Source organism: Cynocephalus volans, chromosome 11, assembly GCF_027409185.1.
Source record: "Cynocephalus volans isolate mCynVol1 chromosome 11, mCynVol1.pri, whole genome shotgun sequence".
Lineage (NCBI taxonomy): Eukaryota > Metazoa > Chordata > Mammalia > Dermoptera > Cynocephalidae > Cynocephalus > Cynocephalus volans.
Window position 1 is genome coordinate 94873745 of NC_084470.1, and position 27052 is coordinate 94900796.

The window sequence follows — 27052 nt, forward strand, 5'->3', positions numbered from 1 at the left end:
GACCCAGCTGTGGCCTGGGCTCACGCTTCCATCTGCTCAGTCATTCGTCTGTCATCGCGTTTTCTGCCCCTTCTTGTGCCTGGCCCAGCGTCCTCACACAGCTCACGGGCTGGAGGCTCCCTGGTGAGGCCAGAGGGAGGTGGGGGAGGGGTGGGGGTCCAGAGGGCTTCCCAGAGGAGGTGATGTCTGAGCTGGGTCTCCAAGGACGAGCCATCACCTGACCAGAGCCTGGCACTGAGCAGGAACAAAACATGTGATAATGAATGAGTGTGTGAATGAATGAATGAATGAATGGATGAATGAATGAATGAATGAATGAATGGGCACACACCCAGCAGAGCGTAGGGCGGGGCAGCCCACCCACGCCTAGGCTTGGAAACTTGGGGCACACTGGGGGAACGGTGAGGAGGGGCCGGACCCATGCCTGCCTCACCCTCTTTATGGCTGTCTTGTCCCCAAAATAGCCTATGCCTCGGCTGCACAGGGAGCCCTTGTCTGTCCTCTGCTCTGGGACACTGCTCATCTTCTCCTGCGGTAATGCCTGTATGGCCTGTGTCCCTGTGTGTGATTGTACCTATCTTGCAGGGGCTTGGTGAAGAGGGGGGGTCCAGGGTGCAGCCAAAGATTGCAGAGAGGAGGGAGAGGACAGCAGGGAGCCCCCAGTGGAGGAGTCCTGGGGTGGGGTGCATCAGAGGGGTGGGGTGGGGAGAGGCCAAGCCCCAGGGCTGCAGGACCTTGCCACTACTGACTTCCCTCATTGAGAGGGACTTCAAGAAGAGGAGTGGAGAAAGAGCTGGACTCAGGGTGGGACACCCTGACATTCAGAAGCTCAGGGACACCCAGGCAGAGACGTCTAGACATAGAGGAGGAAGGTGTGACAGAGGGTCAGGGTGGAGCTGGTGACCCAGATGAGACAGGGGTGGGTGGAAGAGGCCCGAGGACGTCAAGGACGTTCACTAACCAGGTGGAGACCCGCCATGGCCATGTGACACCCTCCTGGTGCCTAACACAGCGCTGGGCTCAGGGAAGCCACTCAGTACACACGTGCTGACTCACTCACATACCTCGGTGTTCACGTTCAGTCACTGGAATACAATTTGCTGAATTCGATAGATTGATGACCAGGGCTCAGATTAATTCGCTAGCAGTTAAAACATACAGGCTTACAAATAAAAGCAAAATGCAGATTCGAGATGAAAGTAATAATCCAGGCTACAGTCTCACCCTCCAGCACGCAGCTCACCAAGGCCTCAGGGCCTTTGCACCTGCTGTTCTCTCGGCTGGAATGCTCTGCGTGCTCCCAAACGCCTTCAGGAATCGTCTCAAAGGTCCTTCGTGGCTTTGTTGTTCTCCACGGTGCACATCACCAGTGGTCTTTGTGTCTATTTTCGTTACGTTTTCTGTCTGCCCCACTAGGCTGTCAGCTGGTGAGAACCGGTCCCTCTGCGTGCCTCACGCGCTGCTGGGCCCTGCTGTCTGGAGTAGGCCCGGCACACAGTAGGGCCTCAGTGGGTGTGCACTGGGTGACTGAACACTACAGATCCCAAAGGAATGTCTCAGGTGGTGATAAGGACTGCTCATTCACTGCCTAGGCTGTAGACACAGCAGTGAATGGGACAAAAAAAAAGCCCCTGCTCCTCCTTGGAGCTGATAATGGAGGGAGACCAACAGTGACCACACACAGCGCACAGCAGAGATAAGTGCCACGGAGAGCCAGGCAGGGCTCCGGGAATCAGGAGTGCGGGGACAGCAGTGGGCTGAGGGAGGGTTAGTGGTGGGAGAGGAGACGGGGTTAGGCCATGGTGAGGACTTGTTCCCTGGGTGAGGTGGGAGCCACAGCAGGGCACTGGGCAGAGGGGACAGCCCCACCTGCCATGAAGGGTAATGGCGAGGGAGACCTGGGCTGGGGAGGCTGTCACTGCAGATGGCACAGGCAGGGAAGGCTTCTCTGAGGAGGTGATATTTGAGCAGAGCCCTTGTACTGATGTTTCTAGTGTCTGTAACTTGAAGCTTTACCTTCTGCCTGCCATGCATGTGCCAGACGCTCCTTGTTCTGCATGACCCAGTTATGCAGAAGTGTGTCCCTTGTCACCCCCTGCCCTCCCCTGAAATATCCCCTTCCTGGGAGTGAACTCTCAAATACAGAGAAATCCATCCAGTGTCCATGCCCCAACCACCTCCTCTGTTGGTTTGGTTCACTCTAAGCCATTGTCCTCCTGCCCTAATCACTCCAGGGACAGGGATCAGGAAACTAGGGACAGCCCATTGCCCCAGAGCCCTGCAGTTATTCCACCTGGCCCATCCTAAGCCTGCTTACCCCTTCCCCCTCCTCCCGCGTCCCTCCCATGGAAACCACAATGAAGACTCTTGTCCACAACTCCCCCCACCCCTGCCTCCTGCCGGACCCTGGCCCTTCCCCGTGTGGCTTGGGTGGCTGCTGTGCCCCTCCTCTTGGGAGCTGAGTGACACACTGTCTTTTCAGTGGCAGTTGTCTCTGATATGTCGGCCTCACTGAACCTCAAGTTTTCTTAATACACGATTCTGTAGACCGACCTTGAATGCGAGAGACTTTGGACACAAGAGTGAACTAATGAGCAGAGGAACCATTCACTTTTTCCCAATATTCACAGCAAGTTCAATATTTTCGTATATATTAGAGTTCTTCTCCTCCATAACATTGCAGGCTCTGTAACGGTGGAGAACAGACAAAAAATTGCATGGACAACACGCAACACCTGGGAGTCTTAAATCTCTGTCTCCTGGAACTGAGAGCTGAGGCCTGATCTCCGCCTTCATCCTGAAAATGGAATGTGGCTGGCTTTTCAAATCAACCTTTTAAACTTGTCAGCTTAGCCGGGAACTTGTCAGTTCCAAACTCATCTTTCTAGCAGTAATCGAGTTACACCACGCGTGAGATGGCCTGTTTCCTGAGTTATTAGAATCTGCAGACATTAGCCAGGAAAGCATCGGCACAGAATATGTCCAAACAAGCTCCTTCACTGGGAGAGAGCGGGGGTGCCCAGGTCGGGGAGGAACAAGAGGCGTCTGCAAGACATCAGCTCCCAACCCCTCCAGTGGCAGCATCGGATCTTCACGCATTGAATTCCAGAGAGGTGCCTGGAGAGGAGAGGGGTTGGAGCTGAGCCTGGCTGTCACCCATGCAAGGGAGGGCTGAAGATTTCAGACAGCCGAGGTTCCCGGAGCAGCCTGACCCCAGGGAACTCCGTAGGAAAGTGCCCTCCACGGCTGCCGGACTGGTGAGGATGTGCCTGGGCCACGGAGACAGAGAGCCCCACGTGACAGCGGCAAAAGGGAGCCAGCGTCTCTGGCACTTGTCTGGAAGCAGAGAGGCCAGGGCTGGACTGGCAGGGCTGCTCCAGGAAGCTCCTCTACTTGGTGGCTCTGTCATCCCCAGGCAGCTGCCCTTGCCCCCGCCTACACCCCCAGGGCCAGCACGGAGCTGCAGACTCAGAGCTCCCAGCACAGGACTGGGAAGTGACAGGAGGAAGGGCCCGCCTCTCCCCGTGAGGAAATATCCCAGAAGTCACACAGATGGCCTCCCTTCCCGTCCTGGAGGGAGAACTGACTCACACCACACCCGGCTGTAGAGGAGGCAGGGAGGTCTTAGTCTTGGGTGGTTAGGTGCCCAGATGAAAGGCGGGTGCTGGCTTGCTCTGAGAGAGGTGGACGATGCTACTGGGAGCTGCGGGATGTCCCTGCCCCACCCCTTTCAACGTTCCCTCCCATCCCAACCGCTCCCCACCCTGAGCTCATGTTCCTGAGTTGCCCTTCAGACAAACGGCACTAAGTAATCAATCAGGGCCAGCTGAAAAGCGTGTGCTCAGGAGCACTGTTCACTAGGCATGCTGTCAAATGGCGGGGACATCCACTCCAAGCCCAGAGGCTCCGTCAGGTGGAGGCGATAGGGCAGGGACGTGGGGAGCAACAGCAAAGGTCGAATGGGGCAAGAGGGGTCAAGGGAGGCTGCACATCACTCCAGGGAGCCCAGAGGGGCCTGGCCGGGTGTCCAGCACGTGGGGTCTCCAGGGAGGAAACAGCATGAGACAGGCACAGAGGTGCGACCACGGCGGACTGAGCGGTTCAGGACGTGTGTGATACAAAGGGCAAGCGGGGTGAAAAGGTCTGCAGGGGACAGGTCACGGAGGGTCCTCAAAGTCCACTAAGGAACTGGGACTTGCCCTGAAATGCATCAGAGCCAGGAATGGATTTTAATGAGAGCAACAGTCAGTGACCAGACATTGGGCTGTTGAGCGGAAGGAAAATCAGCACTGGGAACAAAGGGAGACAAGCCCCCCACCATGTCCCCAGCCCTCTTCTTTCTTCCTCCAGCCCTGTTGTCATGGGGAGAAGGACAATCTTATCTGACTGTTCAGACTCCAGGACTGTCTCTGGCCACCACCACCAGTGGGCAGGGTCAATGCAGGTTAAAGACTGAGCACACAGTGCGGCTGGGCCACACACGAGGGACAGGGGACCTTCTGGACATTCCTTGGGCTCCTTAGGAACCCACGAGGAAGGTCCCTCATGGTTTTCTGAAACACAAATTCACTGCCTTACATGGAAATGTCGGGTACCTGGAACCTGGGACTTGCCCCATGAAAGCCAGTCTCCTGCCCCCTCACCACCCACCCCCGCCCATCTGTCTGGGCTGCTGTCTCTTGCCATAAATCCTCCCCTGACCCCGAGGATGTCTGGCTTGCCCCAGAGCACCCCTTGGAAACCTGGGCTGGCTGAAAAACCTACAGCTCGGTCAAGCTTCCCAGAGGGATGGCTCCACGCCACTGTTATAAACGGGAGAAAATGTCACAGCAGAAAAGCCACACTCCTGCATTGTACAATCAGGAAACTCAGCAGCACAGTCCAGTGACCCCTAAGCCACTTTAGGGACATCATCAATGCTACTTCTCTGACTCCCAACACAGCCTGGATCACAGGACTTCAGTATCCTGTTGGGAACCTCTTGGCCACAATTAACAGAGACCGGCAGGACCTGATGTTCCCATTGCTCCTTCTGAACATGTCAGCCAGGGAATGTCAGTGTGGGGAGGGCAGACGCAATGCCTGTGTTTCTGCCCAGCACTTGGCTCAGAGCCTTCGCTCTTAGGAACCACTTTTAATGATTTCTTGCTGTTGGGGGTCACCTTCTTATTCTCTGAGTCACTCTCTATTGAGTGTTTCTGATTATCTCCAAGTGCTACATGCCGCACAAACTAAACTACGCAGAGCCCCAATTCCGTGCAGGGAAGATGCACGGCAGCAAAATATCTCAGATATTTTGATATCTCAGATGCTCCATCTTTCTGGAGCATCACTTTTATTATGAAATTTGGAAGGAAGAGTAATTTACTAAGATCCATCTCCCCTCCCCCCTCACTAGGAAGAAAAGGCAGAGAAGAGCGGGGGAGGGGAGAAATGCCCAGGACACCAGTCCAGTCTCTGACGACTCCCCAGGCGGGGACAGAGGGGCCCGTCTGTCTCCAGGCAGCTGCAGGCTCTCCCTTCACTTTGCCTCTTACTCTGCATAGGACACTTTTCAATGCCACATCAGTGCCGGGTCCCCTCTGGACCTGAGTCCTGTGCAGAGGACCCATGGCAGTTTGTGCACCTCCCTGGTATGGGATGAAGGCCTCTGGGCCGGGTGTGCCAGGCACCCTGCAGCGTGGACTTCCTGCCTGGTTCCCACCGTGGCCGGCGGAGTCCACACCTGGCTGATGTCCCACACCACAGAGTCAGGACCCGTGGAGCTCAGCGTCTTCTTGCTCTCCATGAAAATGCAGGAAGACATCTGGAATTGTCTCAGTTTTGAAATACACAATCCATCATTATTGACTGTTGTCATCCTGCTGTGCTGTGACCAACAGTTCCCCATCCCTGCCTCACACCCCCACCCCCAGCCTAGTGACCATCACTTACTCTCTGCTTCCATGAGTTCAGCTTAATCAGATTCCACAGATAAATGAGGCCACGCGGTGTTTGTCTTTCTGAGGCGATGGACGTATCATTTAGCTGATTTAACCATCCCACGTCATATACACGCACTGAAACATCACACTGTACCCTACATGTGTACAGTTACGATGTGCCAGTTAAAAATCATAATAATAACAAAATAAAAGGCAGGGAGCGCTGCTTGACTGTCCCACATAACTGGTGTACGTCCCTGCCTCAATTGTCCACAGGTCTCATTGAAGCCACTTGCTGTCTCACTCCACGGTGGGTCTTCCGGGCCGGCAGGAAGCAGGAGGTTCTCCGAAGAAAGCTGACAAACATCCTCGTGGCCCCTGCTAGCCCTGGCTCCTGCCACGGGGAGACGCTGAGGTCGCACCATGGGGCTGCCCAGCGCGGAGGGAGTGTCCCTGGGAGGATGGTTCCTGGGGGCCGGGGGCTCCGTCCGGGTCCCCACCCTGCTGCCAGTGCTGGGCGTGCAGGGAGTCACCACAGAGCCATGCCGGGGGGCTGTGCCGGGACTGGAGATCCTGGTCTGCAGGCCGGGTGGGGTAATAGCAGGCATGGTGTCGGGGGCATGTGTCAGGGGCAGGGGCTTCCCAAGGTCGCAGGAGCCCTTCACCCCAGGCTTCTCCTTGGCTGACACCAATTCCAGGATTCAGTCTTTCTCACTCCCCATGACCTCCGCTCGCTGCGGGTCCTGGGGAGCCGGGAGTGGCTCCGCGTACCACCTTAGTCTCTTCTCCCAGCCCAAGGTGACCCATGGGTGGCCCATGAGGTGCTCAAGGGTGGGCCTCTTCCTGGGGTTGAGGGTCAAGAACCTCTTCAGGAAGTTTCCCACAGATGACGAAAGGTACAACGGTACTTTGATTCTTCCTCGAAGGACCTCCTTCTTCACCTCCCCAAACTTGTTCCCAACAAATGGCTCGGCCCCAGTGACTATGGTGTACAGAGTAACCCCCAGGCTCCACACGTCTGCGGCGGGGCCACTGCATTTCTGGCCCCAGAAGCGCTCCGGGGCAGTGTACTGGGGAGTGTGACAGAAGTTGCCCAGCTTCTCACCCATGGGGACCCATCTGCTGATGCCAAAGTCTGCTATTTTTAAGTTAAAGGCACCATCTACGAGGATGTTTGGTGGCTTCAGGTCCCTGTAGACCAGGCCCCTCTGGTGACAGTACTGAATGGAGGACAGAGTTTGGCAGAACTTGCCCCAGGCCTCTTCCTCTTCCATGTGGCCGTGCTCTTGTAAGTGGGCACATAGGTCTCCCTGGCTGGCACACTCCAGGATCGAGTATAGCCTCTGTGGGGCGCTGATGACGCCGGACAGTTGTACGATGTTTCAGTGTTTCAGGGCCTTCATTGTGTTCACCTCGTAGAACAATCTCGAGGCTGGAGTTGCTCTGCTGACCTGTGGGGATGACCTTCATGGCCACCACTGTCCCACTCAAAACGTGCAGGGCCAACTTCACCTTGGCAAAGCTGCCCTGGCCAGTGGTCTTGAGGAGCCTGTAACTCTCATGAGAGGCCTCCTCATCAGCAGAGGTGGCCACAAGGCCTTGCTGCATGGTGACCTCCTAGCTACAATAACTACAAATCCTAACTAGAAATGCTGACTAAGAATACTAACAATACTGACTATGCTAACCATACCAGCAAAAAATACCAACTACTCTAACTATGCCAACAGTACTAACAAACAATACTAACTAAACTAACTACACTAACAAAAACCAACAATAAAAAGTAACAATACTAATACTAACTAAATTTAATAAACAAAGAACAAAACAACGAAGAAAGACAATTAAGAAAATATAGAAAAACGGGAAAAAGAAAAAAGAAGGAATAAAGAGAGAAAAGGGAAAAAAGGAATAAAGAAAATGTGAGAAAATAAAATACAAAAAGGAAAATAAAAACGAAAAATTAAAAAATGAGAAGACAAAAAGAACAATGAAAAATTTTAAAAAGAAATAAGAAAAGAATGACAAAAACCAAAAAAAAAAAAAAGAAAATAAAAATGAGTAAAAAGTTAAAAAAAAAATTAACAAAGTAGAAAGAAAAAAAAAAAAAAACCCAAGAAGCAAACAAGCTAACTGGGGTCAAAGTGCGACAGGTGACCGAAAGCAGCTTCCCGGGCTGTAACGACCGGAACCCAGGCCCGGTGCGGCTTCTATCGGCGTGTGAGGTTCTGTAACCCTGGCTCCGTGTGGGGTCAGAGCAAGAGAGGACCAATTATGGCCGGGGACAGTCCACAGCGGTTTCTCACTTTTTGGTCTCAAGAACCTTTTCCTCTTTAAAGAAAAAGTGCGTTTGTTTAGATGGGTTATAGAGACTGATATTCAGTTTATTAGAAATTAAATCCTGTAGGAATCTTCAAAGGCCTTTTCATTTCTAATTTGAAAATGTCCAATAACTTCTGGCTTTTAAAGACCTCATCACGTCTACACTCAAACCATTCCATTTCTTCTTCTTTAAACCCTCCATGACTGATCTCAAAATGATGCTCCAACTTCACTGACATCTTGATACAGGGAGAACACGCTCTGCAGCATGAGTCGCCGTAACATGGCACATGAGTAACACACTAGACCTGAGAGCAAGACAGCTTCCACCTTCCCTTCCCTGTGAAGTCCCTGTCATGTTAATCATCAGAGTACTTGAAGGCCAGAAGACAGGGGGTTGACAGATCCCAAGGGTTGAAGGAAAATATCCAGAAAAACTGTCCTTCAAAACTGAGGGAGAAATGAAGACATTCCCAGATGAAAGCTGCGGGAGACTGTCACCAGTACCCCTGCCCTGCGTGAGGGGTCCTTCAGGCTGGAAGGGAAGGACGCTAGGCAGGAACTCCAAGCTGTGTGAAGAACTAAAGATCTCTGGTGAAGGTGAACATGTGGATGATTGTAAACGCTAATGCTGTTTTTGTTTTCTACATGATCCAGGAGACTCGTGTACAAAAAAACAGAACAATCAGTCTGTTTTTAGACGCACAGTGCATCCAGATGTAATTTTGTGACATCAGTGACTGAAAGAGGTGGGATTAGAGCCGTATAGGAGCAGCCCTTTTGTGTATTATTGAAGGTAAGCTGGTATCAATTTGCACCAGAGTAGATAATTTTAGAATGTTCAATGTGATCCCCATGGTAACCACAAAGAAAATAGCTACAGAGTCTACCCAAATGGAAATGAGAAGCGAATTTAAATATTTCCCTACAAAAGTCAGCTAAACAGAAAAGAAGACAGCAATGCAGGAAATGAGGACAAAAAAGCTGTAAGGCATATAGAAAACAACAGCAACATAACAGAGTGAGTTCTTCCTCATCAGGAGTTATTTTAGATATAAATAGGTTCAACTCCCCAATCAAAGACAGAGATAGGCAGAATGGACAGAAAATTATGATCCAACTTGTTGTCTACAAGAGACTCTCTTTAGATCAAAGACACCTTATGAAAGGATGGAAATGATACTCCATGCTATTAGTAACCAGAAAAGAGCAGGCGTGCTTCTACAAATAGTAGACAAAATAGACTTTAAATCAAAAGGATTAGAAGACACCAAGGAGGATGCTGTATAATAATAAAAGGTATAAAACAGCAGGAAGATAAGACCTTTCTCAACATCTACATACCTAATAACAGACCATCAAAACATGTGAAGCAAGAGATGACCCAACTGTGGGGAGAAACAGACAGTTCTCCATTAACAGCTGGAGCCTTTAATCCCCCACTCTCCGTAATGGGTAGAACAACCAGACAGAAGATGAATAAGGAAATGGGACAGACTGCTTGAAACCACTCTAGTGCTCGAACAGCACAAGAAACCAACCAGACCTTATGGACACCTAACAGGACATTCTACCCAACAGCGGAAGGTCTATTCTTCTCGGGTCAGGGCTGGCTCCAGGAGAGACCATATGTGAGGTGACAAATTAAGTCCTAGTACATTTTGAAAGATAGTGATCATCAGAAGTATCTTCTTTGACCACAATGGGATGAAGTAATAACAGGAGGAAAAGTGGAAAAAAATTCCACAGATTTGTGTAAATTACGCAATACACTCTCAAGAAATAAACTGGTCAAAGAAGAAATCACAAAGGCCATTAGAAAATACTCAGAGGCAAAGGAAAAAGAAAACACAACATAATGAAACCTGTGGAACGCGGGGAGAGCAGTGCCAGGAAGTTTCAGCTGTAAATACTTTCATTACATGAGAAAAAGATCTCAAATCAACAACCTGACTTTATGACTTTAGGAACTAAAGGTAAGTAAATAAATAAATAAACCCAAAGCTAGCAGATGGAAGGAAATAATAAAGATTAGAGCAGAGATAAATCAACTAGAGAAAAATGACCAATCTGAAAGCTGGTTCCTCACAAAGAGCAACACAACTGACAACCCAACACTTAGAATGACCAAGGGGAGAAGAGAACAGACCCTACAATGTGAGAAATGAGAGTGAGGACACTATTACTGATTCTACAGAAATAAGAAGGATTGTAAGAGAGCACTATGAGCAACTGTATGCCAACAAATTGGATAACTTAGGTGATACTGACAAATTCCTAGAAACACCAAAGCTACCCAGACCAAATCACAAAGAAACAGAAAATCTGAATAGACTCATAACTAGGAAGAAGACTCAATCAGTCATCAAAAACCTCCTGTCAAAGAAAAGCCCTGGACCTGATGGCTTCACTGGTGAATTCTCCTAAACACTGAAAGAAGAACTCACACTAAGCCTTCTCAAACTTTCCCAAAAACTTCAAGAGGAGGGAGCACTTCCAAACTCTGTAAGACCAGCATTGCCTTGATATTGAAGCCAGACAAAGAAACTCCAAGAAAAGAAAACTACAGGCTGATATGCCTCATGAACATTGATGTAAAAATCCTCAACAAAATAGTATTCGAAATTCAGCAACACACTAAAGGGATTATGCAGCATGACCAAGTAGGATTTATTCCTGGAATGCAAGCATGGCTCAACATTCAAAAATTGTTCAGTGTAATTCATTAACAGAATGAAGCAGGGGGAAAAAACCACATGATCATCTTAAACAACGTGAAAAATGCATTTGACAAAATTCAACACCCTTTCCTGATTAAAAAAAAAAAGACACTCAACAAAGTAGGGATGGAGGGAAACTACATGAACATAATGAAGGTCATGGAAAAACCCACAGCTAATATCATAGTGGTGAAGGACTGAAAGCTTTTTTGTTACAATCAGGAACAAAACAAAGAGGCCTATGTTTGTCACTTGGATTCAATGTAGTATTGGAAGTCCTAGCAGGCAATTAGGCAGGAAAAAGAAATAAAAGAGGTGGAGGGAAGAGAGGGATGCTCAGTGTGTCTAGTTCCAGCCTCCCTGCGGATGTGGGGAGAGGTAACAAAGGAAACAGAAACTGCTTGCTGGGCCAGCACGTGTGGCCACTAGAACTGAGATGCAGTGACGGATGAGACAAAGTTCCTGCAGCCATTCCGAAGGGGAGGACAGACAAAGGACAAAAATAAACAGGTGTATCTACAGCAAATGGCTAGGCTATGTCAGGAGGGATAATCAGAGAAGGTGTCCGAGGAGGTGACATTTGAAGGGGGATCTGACTGAGGAGGAGCCTCCAGCCTAGGCAGGGGCCAGGGAGGCATGTCCTGGGCTGAGGGTGCAGCAAGGGCAAAGGCCCTGGGGCACAAGTGAGCTTAGAGGGATGAAGGTTGAGGAAGGCCGGAGTGTGCTGACTGCAGTGATGGAGCAGGAGAGAATGGACAGCCAGTGAGGGTACAATGAAGAAAACACTGGGAGTGAGGTGTTTTCATTTCCATTTTGAGAGGAAGAAACTGGGGCTCAAGGAAGTTGAGTCATTTGACCCAGGTTGCTCAGCTCAGACCCTGGTTCCAAAGTCCTCACTCCCCCAAACACTGGACCTGGGTCAGACTCACACACCCGCTGAATTACTACCTTCTAAGTATCTTTAAGATCTGTTTGCAACAGAAGTGAATATTCAGACAAGGCTTATTAAATATATTTTGTAATTTAATCCAATCTGCCATTCAGTACATTAGTAGCGTCCCCTGCCCCACTCCAAATATCTCTGGCCCATCTTCTAAACAGTTACCAGAGGATTTTTCTAAAACACCCAGTCAGTTGGGTTTTTGCCCAGTGAGTTGAATTTGGCTCCTCTAAGATTTTTCTACTTCTTGTGTAAAGAAAGGACCAGTGGTGCCTCCAGAATCAGGCTGAACATTTACAAAGTCCATCCAAGAGCCCTGGGGACCTACAGTGCATGGGCCACACAGCAGACTGGACACAACTAAAGAGAGCATCAGTGAATTGGAAGACCATCCGGAGGAAATTGCTCAGGATGCAGCACAGAGTCAAGGAGACAGAAAAGTAAAAGGTAGGCTACATTAGTCAAGAAAGTTCAAGAAACTTCAACCAGAATCTCAGGAGGAGAGAAGGAAACATGAAGGAGAGTCAAAACAGGATACTCTCGAAGCTGGGACTAGGATTCTGAGGAGCTGAGACTCCAGAGACTGTGGTGGAGGGAGAGGAAAGAAAAGAAGGAGATGGATGTTAATTGAATGCTTCCACATGTCATGTACTATCCCATCTACAGCCTCATTAAATCCGTCCATTGGCCTTGAGACAGAGATCTTTGCTCCCATGTCATTATGGAGCAGAGGTTCACTGTATTTCATTGGTTTTCATGCTCTTACTGGTTTAGCACAAAGACATGCACACAGTAGGTGCTCAGGAAAGACTGTTCAATGAGTGTGAAATTGAGATTTGGAGAGTCAGAGTCTGGTCCAGGTGGCACAGAGGGTTAGACAAGGAGAAAGGATTTGAGTTCAGAATTGTCTGACCCCGGTGCCTGTAATCCTCCTATTCCACGTTGCTGAGAGATGTTTGCTGGCCTCCCAAGGCCGCTGGCTCCACCCTCAGTCCACACCTGCAGATCAGCCTGCAGGAGAAGGCCCCAGCCCGTCTCTCTCATTTGGAGCCTGCTCCAATCCATCCTGGAGGTGGAGTGTTCAGCTCTGTTGACCCAGCGTGGCAAACACTCCCAGCTTGGTCTGCCACATTCAGCAGTTTTCATATCTCCTTGTGTACTAAATATATTGCATGTTCTCATTTTGGGTTTGAAGGAAAAAGGCCCAGTTATTCACAAAAGCTGTCTTGTGTTGGTATGGAGTGAGGGGAGATGTTCACAGAAAAATGGATTCATTTTGACTGCTTTGGCTTACACGTCTTGGTTGCAGCTAAGACAACATTGTCACAGAGGGGTGACAGGGAGAGGCTGGTCAATGGATGCAAAATTGTAGCCAGATAGTAAGAATAAGATCTGGTGTTCTACAGCACTGTAGGGAGACTACAGTCAACAACAATTTATTGTATGGCTTCAAACAGCTAGTAGCGAGGATTTTGAATGTTCTCATCACAAAGAAATGACAAATGATTGAGGTGATGAATATGCTAATTACTCTGATATAATCACTGCACATCATAAAGGCACCCAAAGATAACACTGTACTCCATAAATATATACAAATGTCCTGGGTCAATGAAGGAAAAAAAATAACCAGAGAGAAGTAGATTAGAGGTTCCCAGAAACTAGGGGAAGGAAAAATGACAAGTCAGTGCTTAATGGGTGCAGAGTTCATGTCTAGATTAACAAAAAGATTTTGGAAATAGGTAGCAGTGATGGTTACACAGCATTGTGACTGTCGTTAATTCCACGGAATTATATGTTTAAAAATGGTTATAATGGCAAATGAGATGTTACATACATTTTACACAACAGAAGCAACCACTGGTAACTGAGCCTGCCATCTCCAGAAGCAGCCCTAGGCTCCCAAACAAGCAGTCCTCGGGCTCTACTTGCTGCTCCCGGCCCTGAGCCACTTGCTGGTGCCTTTGGAAAATGCCAGCCAACGTTCAGAGTCCAGGACATGAGAGGTGACCTACACAGAACCACCTGATTCCATTCTAAGGGTGAGAAGCAGAATTTTCACATATCGATCAGCCCACACTTGTGAAGTGGGTGTGTCTGCCACTGGATCCTGGCCCAGAAACTCTCTTTCCTTAGAGAGGCCATATGTTCAGGCTGCCTGTTAGAATCACATGGGAACTTGTTAAAAATACACATTCCCAGGCCCCACCCTGGACCCACTGAGTGAGACACAATCAGGATGAGGCCTGGAAATCTGTATTTTCAACAAGCACCACCGGCGATTCTGACTTGGTGCACTTTGGTGTGTGACTTCCGAGCTCTGCACTTGAAAGCCGCGTTATCCTAGGCCAGCCGTTCAGTATTTCTTAGCTTCAATGTCCCAGAGCTTAGAAAACAGAGCTCTCTTGGAGGGGTGGGACTGGTTGTGCAGATGAGATGAGGCCCCCACTGGTTGTGCAGATGAGATGAGGCCCCCACCCATAGATAGCACTCATGAAATGTCATCGATTCCTGTTACTGGACATAGCTGAGTTAATTTCAAGTGTTTCATGGAGAGTCAGGGAAAAGATAATGCTTTTACCCTGCAGAAAGTCCTTGCATTTTAAATACAACATCAGCACTCTTTCTGGGCCCTCCAAACAGCTCTTCATTCTTTTCAGACTCCAAACTTCACCAGCCTCTTCTCTTCCCACACCCACCTCCCTCCACCATAAATAAATCATTAGAAGATTCAAATTTGGGGGCCTCCAAATCCTCCCGCTGAATGGAGCCAAAAGCAGACACACGCTCCCCAGGAACAATGAGCAAAGTCCTACGTTTGCAAAACGGTCAAAAATGAGTCATTTCATTTGTGGAAAATGAATACATCTGATCTTGCAAATGTTTTGCCTAGGGGAAAAGCAGTGAACATGAATTCGCAAACAGGCTTCTCCTGACAACAACAATTCCTTGCTGCTCAAGAGGCTAAGAAAGCCACCCAGAAGGGTGGCAGCTGGGACAATTTGAGCTAAATAATAATAACCTCACAAGCAGGGACCCAGGGAGTAGGGCAAGGAGTACAGGAGGGTCTCTCAGGATTTGTGTCCTTTAACATTTAGCCAGAACCATCAGTTCCTGGCATCCATCATACCTTCCTCAGGCTACTGACTGTCACATGCAGCCCCTCTGCCCACTGTTCTTAGTGAAGGTCCGGCATGCGTGTTTGTGTGTGGTGGGGGGGGTCTCCTCTGAGCAGGGAGGGTGGTCCACTTTTCTCTTTTCACTTTATGGCCTAAAAATATTTATGGGTCCTGCATCCAATTAAACACTAATTAATGTGTTCCTGCTCTGTGCAAGGCCCCTGCCTGGGGCACCCAGCGGTACCGAGATGAACCCATGCATTCCACAGACCTGCCTTTGTTGCCTGCTCTGTGCCCCGGCCCGGGGCCTTGCCCTTCCTCAGCACCTTACTCTGCCCAGGAGGATAAGTGCTCCAGTCACTGGTACACGAAAGCAAAGCACAAAAAACCACGGATCGTCACCATAGGCCACCCCACCAGCCCCAGCTCCCCTCAGAGCTGCAGGGAGGCTGCTGAGCTGGGGGTCCCAGGGAAGGTGGGGGTCTTCCGGGTGGAGGGCTGGAGCATGTCCCGATGTAGGCATCAGCCCGAGTCACAGACACAGACAGGAGGCAGCAGGAGTCACGGGGCACGAGTGGAATGGTGAGTAGCACCATGTCTGGGAGTGTGAGGCCGCCCGAGAAGGGGGCAGCCCCACTGCACAGGCGGGGGGTGTGCAAAGGGGGTTGTGAGCACTGGGGCCACAGGCAGCCACCGCTGCTCATCCTTGGGCCCTCGCACATGCTACTCCCCCACTAAAATGCCCTCCCCAGCTCAGCTCCACACAGCCTCCTGGTGAACACCTTCCTGACCGCCCCAAGCGCCGAGAGGGTGGGGGACACTGTCCTGCCTCACGTGGCTCATTCATTCCAGACTTGCATGGGAACTGTGCTCTGTTCTGAGGGGGAAAGCAGGCTGCTCTGGGACGTCTCTGTAAAGGGCCCACTGTCTGCCTACACCTTTACGGGACCCACGTTCCAGGTGAGCAGCTACTATCTCAGAGGACAGAGAGAGGTTCCGCCGGGGGCCCACGGTGGGGTGGGGGGCTCAGGTCCCAAAGTGGCCCAGAGGAGGGGCAGGCTGGGAAGGCCTGAAGGGCTGAGGGTGCTGTCTCCTTCCACATGGGAAGTCCCAGCATCAGGCCAAACCCCAGCACTGGGACCCACAGACTGTTCCTTGTTTTTTATTAGTGATTTGAACAGGTAATACATTGATATGGTGCAAAACTCACAGGAACATTACCAGCTCTACCCTGAGGAGGCTCAGCAGCACACAGTCCCTGCCCCCAGCACCCTACCCCTGACGGTGGGTAGACACTGTAAATAAGGATACACGTTCTTACACGTGCCCTTTCTGACCCCAAAGTAGCATGCCATACACACTCCCCTGTTCCCTGCTTTGTTCGCTTAGCGAAGTGCTCTGGAGCTTTCTCCAGCTGGCACACCAGGAGCCCCCTCCATGCTGCCATTACTGACACTGGGCTGTCCAGAAGGACCAGCTGACCACTCCCTCCCATCTCCTGCCCTGGCCATCCTCTGTCCCCCAGTGCATCTCCCATCATCCCCTTTAGATCCCACTCTTGCCAGCCCAGCTGGTCATAACCTGGCCCTCACTCCCTGCGTGTAGCCTTGTTAGGACACTCTTTGGTTCCCCCTTTTGAGTGTGCCTCGCTTTCCTGCCAGGACTCTGCCTGGCCCAGGAACTCCAACCCAGCCCATCCCACTCCACCTCAGTCTGTCTCCCTGGCTCCTGAGCCCTGCTGTGTCTCCTGCCCCATGCACAAAGCCAAGAGTCCAAGTTCTGCCTCCATGCTGACTCCCTACCTCCATGGGATTCTGCCACCCTCATCTCTGCCTTTTGCTCTGAGGCTGCCTGGAGGACCCCACCCCACCTGACCCCCCAGCTCCAAGCCCAGGACAACACCTCATCTCTCCAGCCTGGTCGCAGTACCATACAAACCAGCTGTCTCAGGCCACCTGAGACCTGGAAGCACATCTGCTGCCAGGGGGTTTGGGGGTTCCCAAGCTCTTAAATTGCCTCCTTGTCTCTCCTTCCCTCCCCATCCTCACCAGGCTGGCCCCCTATCTCCCACCCACTTGGCCATCTCGGTCCCCCAATTCATGCTCTGAGACATGCCAGGCCCCAGCACCCTGGGCTGAGGCAGGGTTCAGACTCAGACCAGCCCCTCCCCTAGGTCCAGTAAGTGCGCCCAGTGGAGACCCCACCCCATGTCCACCCCCACCCAGTGGGGAGGGGCAGGAGTCTCAGGCTGCAGCACTGTAGAGCAAGCCTCCCTCTGTCCCATGTGCATTGGAGACACACCAGCAGCAGTCAGAAGCTGTTCAGAGCCTGTCCCATTACCAAACATCTCAAGGACATGCCCTTGCCCTGCCCAGCTTGGCAACAGGGATGTCAAGCATAGAAGCTTTTGGACTTAGACATGTCACAGCCTAGGCAATCAGGGCCACCACCAGACCCGCACATGGAGGAAAAACAACAAACCTGGGTGACCTCTGCGAGGTTCACTCTAAACTCAGCAAAGACTGCACAGTAATCTATTGCCTTGCACAAGGACAGGACAGTAATCTAGCACCTCGCTCAAGAACACCACGAAACTAGAGCCCTTGCTCAAGGACATCACAGTAAACTACAGCCCTCACTCAAGGACACCACAGCAAACTAGAGCCCACGTTCAAAAAACCGAGTCAACAGATGTGCTCCTGCAGAACACACTGAGGCCCCTGGGGCACAGGCCAGGGCGAAGAGGAGTGGCCAGGGGAGGAGGGTTCTGACCCGGGAGACCCACCAGGGAGAAATCAAAGCATAGGGCGACATCAAGGCCACCCGCTCCCAGCACACAGACACATGGACAGAGGAGGGTGCACATGTACCTGGCCCTCCACGAGCTTTCTCCTTCACACCTGCAGGAGAAGAACACATGCTTAGATGCCTGCACCCTCCTCCCCAGGACACGTGCATGAGGACACTAGATGGGGAGACTCAGAGGTCCCCAGCTACCCGCCATGTTCCCTCTGCAGCCCCCACAGGCTGCCCCAGCCCCAGCCCCCCAGGGTCTCTCTCACTGCTCTTTTTTGACCTGGAACTCTACCCTGAAAGTCGCCTCCTCCTGAAAGCCTTAGGGGTCCTTTCCCACCTATTTCCAGTGCCCATCATTTAACTGTAAATGTTTTTTCCCAGGATCTGAGAATGCTCCAGGAGTCGGGGAGCAACCCTAGAGGAGGGGCCTGTGGTTCTAGAGCCCTACACTGTGGGCTCTGTGAGGCAGCAACTGGATGAGTTGAATGAGTGAGTGAATGAGTGAATGAGTGGCAGATGTACAACCAGTCTTGCTGCATCCCCTGCATGGTATTTCCATCGTGTTTCCCCACTACCAGCTGTATTTTCAAGTACCCAGACGTCAATTACAATGACTTTACAAAGGAGACAAGCCTGAATGTCAAGAAACTGGACAATTGGAGCGTATCATGCACTTGAACTTTGTCACAGAGACTGTGAAATACGCAGTATTGACAATAACAACTTCCCGTTCTTCAAATCGAAGGAAGGGACTTGGGGATTAAACCCCACACAGCCGATCGGTAAAACTTCAGCTGGGCTCCTGGGCATTGAGGAGGAAGGACTACGAGCACGCACATTCAGGAACCTAATTTCTGGATGTTCCAAGTGGGATTTTATTGCCAAAGAGCTAGAGAAATAAAAGCACACTTATCCCACAGTCAGAGGATTTGTCGTTCTGTCCACTAAGCCTTCAGGCATGTCACAGACGAGGTCACAGCACCAGCTGCAGCCCCATCAGCACGTGAAGCAGAGAGACAGCTGCCCACGGTGCCACGCCTCCTGCCCAGCCCCACCTCCTTGGCACTGCCCAGCCTCCCCGCACACTCCCCATTAGCAGATGAGACGGAAAGTAGGGTGTTCCCAGCAATGTGTGACCCCAGGCGCCCAAGTGTAGCCCCTTGTCCCAGATGGACAAAGAACGTCCTGTCTGGCAATTCCAGGTGGGGATCAGCGCAATCCTGCGTGGCTCATACCGTCCCTACACTGGCAGGTGAGGTGGCTGTGGGACATGGGGATGGCCAACAGACGCCTATGGTGTGTTCTTGCCCCAGGGGCCAAGGGACAAGGCACAGAGGAGCCCCTGGCAGCCAAAGACTCTCCAAAGCCAGTGCTGGGAAGCCTGAATTAAAATCCAGCCATAGACTGGTGGGTAAATGGATTCCCAGGAGCAAGAGTTAGAAAGATCTTCTTTATTGTTTTTGTTTTCCATTCAATCATAGCCAGGACAGAAAAGAAAGCAGGCAGGGGCCGACAGACCATGTGCGTGTGTCTCCATCTCCATCTCAGGGTCCCCACCCTGGGGGAAGCCAGCTACTCTGTCCTGGAAGCAGTGCTCCAGAGGGGTCCATGTGGGGAGGACCTGAACCCCCTGCTACCAGCCACCTGAGTGAGTACAGAAGTCGATTTTCCAGCCCTCGGGGGCTGCAGCCATAGTGACCTTGTGACTGCAGACTCAAAGCTGCCCAGCCATGCTGTTCCTGGTTCCCTGACCTACAGAAACCGCAAGGTAGGGTCCTCCCCTGTCCCCACTTTCTTTCCGTGTCCTGACTGAGAAACAGAGCACCTTGGCCACTGTGAGACTGGCCAGCTGCCAGCGTTCCCTGTGGGCTGAGCCCACGCTGGGGCTGGAACATTCCCAGGCACCAAGGAAGATGTTTGGGTTGTTGTCTGAAACACTGAAAGATCACATGTGTTGCTAAAACCGTACAAAGTAGCCCCGTGCTGAGCCAAATCCCTCTAACCCTCATGTGAACTGCACAACCTGACCCTTTTGCAGGGTCTACCTGGGTAGGGCACCCCCCTTCTCTCTGTCTGTCATGAGGACATTGCAGCCTGAGGGATGGAGGTTCCCCTAATAAATGCTCTGCACTCATCACAGGGCGTTCAGTGACTCCTGCTTTGGAGTCACAACCAGCCCCATCTGGGGACCGTATGGGGCAGTCCCTTGTGGGAACTCCCCTGCCGCTGCTTCTGGGGTGACTCCAGCTGTGGGTTCGGCTGGATGGAACACAAGTCAATCAACACTTTCCATCCAAAGCTGCTACGTTTGGGGCCGTCTGTGATGCAGCGAGAGGTGACTGGCATGGCTCCTCCTGCAGCCTGCCTCGCTTCCCCCTGCATGCAGCCTTTGCTTAGCACTGCCTGACACTCTCCCAGTTACGGCTGTGTGCTGTCTGTCTGCCTCAGCAGGTGACAACGGCACAAGGGAAAGGGACATGTCCCTCCAGTGCTAAGACGATGTAGAGGCTCCCTGTTGGGTGGCCGAGGCACAGCAACGCCAGCCTTGCCAGGAGCTGCAGCACTCTGGGATGTCATGTCTAAAGGGCCAGGAGATGCCAGGGAACAGCACGGACCCTGAGCCACCAGACGCTCCTGGGTCCCAGCCCTAGCTCTGCCCCTTACTTGCTACCAGGTGGCTCAGAGGTCCCTTAACCTCTATAAGCCTCAGTTTCCTCATTGGTGGATTAGGGATGACAGCGACAGTTATTTCCCAAGAATGTACCTGGCCCATGGCAGTTGGTCAGCACAGCGCTTCTTTTTTTTTTTTTTTTTAAAGATGACCGGTAAGGGGATCTTAACCCTTGACTTGGTGTGGTCAGCACCACGCTCACCCAGTGAGCGATCCGGCCATCCGTATATGGGATCCGAACCCAGAGCCTTGGTGTTATTAGCACCGCACTCTCCCGAGTGAGCCACGGGCCGGCCCAGCACAGCGCTTCTCTCACCACCCGCCTGCAGGTGTAAACGGAGAACGTGATCATGCTCTGGCCATGAGGCTGGTGGGCGGCTGCTAGGGGCAGAGCTGTGGGTGCTTGGAGGGAAGGGTAACTCCTAGAGTAAGCGCTGCATTCCTATGTGCTTGAGCCCAGCACAGGGCCTGGCACTGAGCATCTCCAGGAAATGTCTGTTGCTGGAAGCCATCACCAAGCTGGCTACAACTTCACACCAACAACAACACACAGCAGAGTCATCTTTTAAACCCAAGGATGGCCCATTCAGAGGATGCCCTTGAACCCCATGGTATGACATCCCTTTCCTCTGGCAGAAGCAGCAATGGCATGGGGGACTGTGCAAAGCCTGGGGCAGATGGTGACTCTATGTGTATGCAGATGTGTGTGTGCATGTGTGCATATGTGTATGTGTGTTTGTGTGTGTGCATGTGTCTGCACCTGTGTGTGCACGAGTATGTATGAGAGCTTAGTGCACGTGTCTATGTGCTTGTGCCTGTGTACGTGGGTATATGTATATGTGCGTGTGTGTGCACATGTGCCTGTGCATACATGTGTGTTTGCATATGTGTGCAGATGTGTGTGTGCTTGCTGTGTGTCTGTGAGTACACACATGTGTGTCCCTGTGTGTGCGTGCATGTGTCCATGGTCATGGCATCTGTCAGTGTGGGGAAAGGCAGCAGACGGTCAGGAGCATCCTGGAACTTTCTGGTTTTCTGAGGATGAAGATAAGATCCAGGTCCAGGATGATTTTCTAAACTGGCATTAGCTGATGTGAGTCACAAAAGCAGCCCTCATACTTGTTAATGCACTGCCCAGGGGACTGTCCTCAGCAGGTCCTCCAAAGCCAGGATGAGGCTTTAAACGTGTGCATACTCTGCCTTTGTTGGGCTCCCCCAGACTCACACGGAGACAAAGATTCTGCTGCAAGGAGGTTGTTTGGGAGGTGAAGGCAGTGGGTAGGGAGGTGAGAAGAGGAGGAGAGGGTGGCTAACAATGGCTTTTATCAAGCTGCCCACCACCATGGGGAGTACACCACTGTGGGCAACTGGAGCTTGGTCCACCAGGGAGCCCTGGAAACCAGTGCAGAGCATGCCCTTCAAGCTCTTCCACCCGAAGGCCGGGGTATATGAGTGCTGGCTGAAGGATGCACCTGAGGGGTGGTAAATCAGCACATTTCATCTGCTGCATAGGGGCCAAGGGGCTCCATCAGACAAACAAGGGCAGGTACTGGCAGGTGCACATCAGGCTGGTGTACACTGGGGAGGCATGGGCAAGGGGCTCAGACAGCAGCACTCCCCGGACAAGGAGAGTCTCCTGTTGTCCTTATGACCACACAACAGATAACCCAGCCTTCTTCCAGGTGGCTTTCAGAAGGCCAAGGTACAAGTTATCATGTTGGTGGCTCTTGTTTCCTTTCTGTGTGGATCCTGCAGACCGATTCTTTCTCCATGTGAGCCAAGCCTTCCTTCCCTGCCTTGCTGGACTTGGGTCCCTGGAAGACAGAAATCTACACTTCCCAGACACCCTTGAAGCTAGGGCCCTGCAGGTAGCCTCAGCTCCTCTGGACAGATGGCTGCCCAGATTGAGAAGGTGGACGTGAGCAATGCAGGGTGGTGCAGAGATGGGGCCCTGGCTGGCCAGGAACACAGGTGAATGGTTTTCCCAGAGCAGCTGGCTCTAGCCTCTAGGCTTGAGTGTCACAGGTAGTGGGGTTTCCATGGCAACAGTCTTGGGTGAGGTTAGGGGAGGGTTCAGGCCATGTGCTTCTGGGCTATGGGGCATCCAAGCTTGGTCCCTTGGTAGTTCTGGAATCTCAGCCCTAACATCCAGGAATAAATCCCCCTCGACTCTAACTAGAAACAGAGGATTCTGTCATCTGCAACTAAGTGCTGGGACTGACACAAATGCAGGGGCCAAAATCGTCTCCACTGTTTCTCTTGTGCTGTGAGATACAGAGATGCATGAGAAAAACAAGTGGAAATCATCTGTAATCCAGCCACCTGAAGATAAAGGCCGTCGTGTTCTGCATACTTGCTTCAGGGTTCAGTTATTCTCCATTTTTGATGAGGTTGAAATGACAGAGTTTATATCATTCTGTGCCAGTCTTGCTCACTCAGCGTGATTATAACTGCATCCCAGTGGCCTTGTCTGTGACGCCTCTGAGCAGCTCTTAGGCCAAGTCAGGCTCTTCTCCATCCACTCCGAGTCTCTCTGCCCTTAGAACAAAATCCAAATGATACCCACAGGCCCTGAGGCCCATGGGGTCTGGCTCTGCTCTCTTCTCCAGCTTCTCAGGGTTCCAATTTCCCCCAGCTTCTCTGCTCCAGCCACACACCTTCCAATCTGTCCTCACACTGCCTTGCCCCCTGACTCCAGCATCGTGTAAATTGCTGTTCGCTCCACCTGGAAGATCTGTCCCTGGCTGTGGATTTTGCCGGCTCCTCTTATGCTTCAGATTTCACTTTAAAGGCCACCTGCCAGGACGGGCCTTCCTTGCATCCCCCTCTAAACAGCCCTCCCCACACACCCATGACCCTCTACCCATTACCCCATTCCTCCTGTGCACTTGTCACAGTCTGAAATTAGCTTATTTGTCTGTTTCTAGTCTGTCTTCCTATGGTAGAATGTCAGCACCAAGAGGGCAGGGACTGTGTCTGTCTCGTCTATCACTATATCCCTGCTGATTCCCTGTGAGATTCTTTCTTCAATTCTTTTTGGCGGCTGGCCTGTACAGGGATCCGATCCCTTGACCTTGGTGTTGTAACACCGCACTCTAGCCAACCGAGCTAATCGACCAGCCCACAAAATTCTTTTAAAACAACATTCACAGTGTTAATAAAACAACCGATGTACAGTGTGCCGCACTTGACTTCACCCTTCCTGTTGGTGGATATGTGGTCATTTCTGGTTATAAATAATACTGCCATGACCATCTTTGAGCATAACATTCTTTGTCCCTGCCTCTGATGATTTCCTTACGTAATAGTCTGAGAGGTAGAAATAATGGATGAAAGAGCATGATCAGTTTTAAAGCTCCTTTATACAGACTGCCACGTTGCAGTCTGGAAGGTGAACTGGAGACCTAATGTAAGCCATCACCCTGAATGCAAGGGCTGGGAGACAAGACGTGAGTCTTTAGACTAGTGGAGCACAGCAATCACCCGGGATCTGATGACAACTCAGATCTGATCCAGGAGGTGTGGAGTGGACAGGAGACTTGTGCTTCTACCAAGGTCCTCCAGAGGCTCCAGTCTCACTGTCTGCTGCTCATCCTGCCAGTGTCTGGACTCCACACTAACGCAGCCCTCCGCACCTGTGCCTCCCCAGCCCCCAGACCCACAGCCCCAATAGGAAGTCCCAAGCTTGTTCCCACTCTGCTTGCCCTGGGCCCTGCCTCCATGTGGCTCTCAATTCCTGGCACCAGAACCCCTGAAGTTACTTGTGGTTCTTAGGGGTTTTGAGTGGGTTTTCTACCAGTCGTAGGGTGAGCTCATGCCCTCAGATCCCAAGGTGCTCTGCTGCCCTGGGTGGTTAGTGGACATCGGTGGCTGTTTCTCCTGCCTGCCTTCTCTCTCTCTTCTTATGCTGGCAGTGGCTCTTTTTCCTGTGAAGACCACCACACCCCCAGCCTTTCCTAGTCCATGTGGTCTGGGGCAGTTAACCCTCTGTACTACCAGAGTCAGAGGGTGAGCACCTAACCTAGATCTGGCCAGTGGGTGGATTTCATCCCTTTGCTTGAGCAGCTTCTTCGAGGATGGACAAGTGACCAAGCAAGCACATGCATGCCAGAACGTGCAACAGGACTATCAGGAGTGAGAAGCTCTTCCCTCTGGGGGCTGCCGGGACGGCTTCATGCAGCAACTCATCGGAGGGTAAGGCCAACATGGGAAGCAGGGCTGACATGACTCCTGCAGGCCTAACCTGAGCCCCTGCATGAAGCTAGACCTGAGGCTGACTGGAGTTGGTTGGGGTCGGGGCACAGCGGTGCCAGGACTGAAGCCAGCACAGCACAGCACTAGTTTGAGCAGTGACACTTATCACAAGCACTCTGACGAGCACTCAAGGAGGGAAGAGAAACCCCAAGAGGGCACATGCACACACACACACACACAGACACACACACGTGTACACACACACGTGTACACACACACACACACACGGACACACAAGGGCACACACACGGACACACACAATTGAAGCCAGAATAGAGGGGAGCACCAGGGTAGAGTGACCAACAAAGAGGAGGGCTGCTCTCATCCACAGGAGGTTTTAACCACAATTTTGGCACTTTGTAGGAAATGCAACCGGCTTTGAAGCAAGAACAAAAATAAGAGGTGCATCAGCCAGCTGTTGAGTAACTTAAAGGGTGCCCGAGTCAAACGGCATTGAAATGTGGCACAGCAGCCAATGTGCAGTCCTTAGAAAGCCTGGTGCCACGCACCTCTCTTTCTGCTGAAATCCTCAGTGTCACTGCTGTCCTTTTATTCTGCAGAGACGGGGCCTTCAAATGTACCACCTCATGAGATCCAGGGACACTGAGGCTCAGAAAGATGAGGTGGCTCAAGGGCACGTGGCCTATCTGGGCAGGATGGACACATGCAAAGGAAGGTTTTCTTCCTGAACCCTGTGTTTGACTCCCACCAGAGGCAGGTTTCCTGGGAAGCCACAGAAGGTCAGACCACAGGACCCGTCACGTGTACGGGCCCTTCTTAGAGTCTGCACATAATTCTGGGTCCTTCTTCTTCAAAAGCTCTACCCAATCTATCTAAGTTACAACTTTAGGCCAGCAAGACATGGATCACCCCAACCCTCAGCCCCACTTGAGGCTGCTCCCCACGTCCTTCTCCCCTCCTTTCAAGAACCCTAAGCTCAAGGACATTGTCATAAACTTGAAATAGGTGCTCAGAGGCCTCAGCTTCCACAGTGTCTCTGTTCATCCTCATTTGCAGGTTCTTCCCTATTCCTGATGATTCAGTTACTTGTTAAGCACATGGCATCTACAGAGACCTAGCCCCTGAAATGCTTCCATGCCTCTTTGAAGGTCTTCTTCATCTTAAAGATCACACCAAATCCTCTTCCTCCTCCCCAGGCCAGTGCTCAGGGGTCCCAGCCTGGTTTGCTTTTCTTCCACAGAAAGGGAGAAGTCCCCCAGCCACCCACCTGGTGGCATCACAAGAGCAATCCTCACGTCTTGGCTTCTTGGGGTCCCTGCCTCCTGCTTCTAACCTGTCAGGGCTAGAGGAGGTCTGGAGGTCAAGGTCACAGTCATCATTGCCTGGCCCTGATTCCTCTTCCACCCAGGTATCGCCTGCCCTGCCCCACAGGCCTGAGACTCTCAAGGGCCTCCCAACCACAAGACTGCTGGGATGCACCTGCATTCCTCACCCCTGTGTAAGGAGCCCCCAAAGCTGGCAGTGCTGGACAGAGCATGGGGGTGTGTGCCCAGGGGCTCGTGCCCTGCTCAGAGCCACCTCGGGGCTTCTAACCATACTAACTGGACTGGATGACTTAGAAACCATGGGCCTCCAGGCCCCCTGCTCCCCAGTCTTGAAGGGATGCACGTTTCCCTTGAGTTTCATAACAAAGTTAATCATTCTTCAGAGCTGCTTGAAATGTAATAGTGATCATCATAATTATTATTATTAAACAACTAACATTTACTCTGCATTTACTCCCACATGCCTGGCCCTATTCTAATCTCTGTACATGTGTTAACTAATTTAATCCTCACTATTCCCTGGGAGGAAAGTACTATCTATTTCATTTGACTTCCCCACTCTGCTTTTGTTTTATTGTAAAAGACACAAATGCTCTTTAGAGCAAATCGCACAGTACAGAGGTATGTAGAATGTTTTTCATCTGCCCCTGGTCCTGCGGCTCTCCACCCCTGCTCTATTTTCACTCTCCTGACGCAACCAAGGCCAGCAGTTTCATGTCTACAGCCTGTCCTTACACCACACACATTAGCATTTACGGGAAATCTCTCTTAGAATTACCCTCCTCATTTGGGGATAAGGAAAAGGCAGCTCAGAGAGGTTCAGTGACTTGCCCAAGGTCACGCAGCAGGCAAGTAAAGGAGCTGGCATTTACAGGATTCCCAAGTCTAATAGCAAAGCCTGTGACTTTACCCACTAGGCAGCACTACCTTACAGACCACATCAGCTTTAAACAAAAGGCTTAACGATAGTAATAGGAATAAACAGCAGCAACGCACACTGAGTATTAATCGTGACAG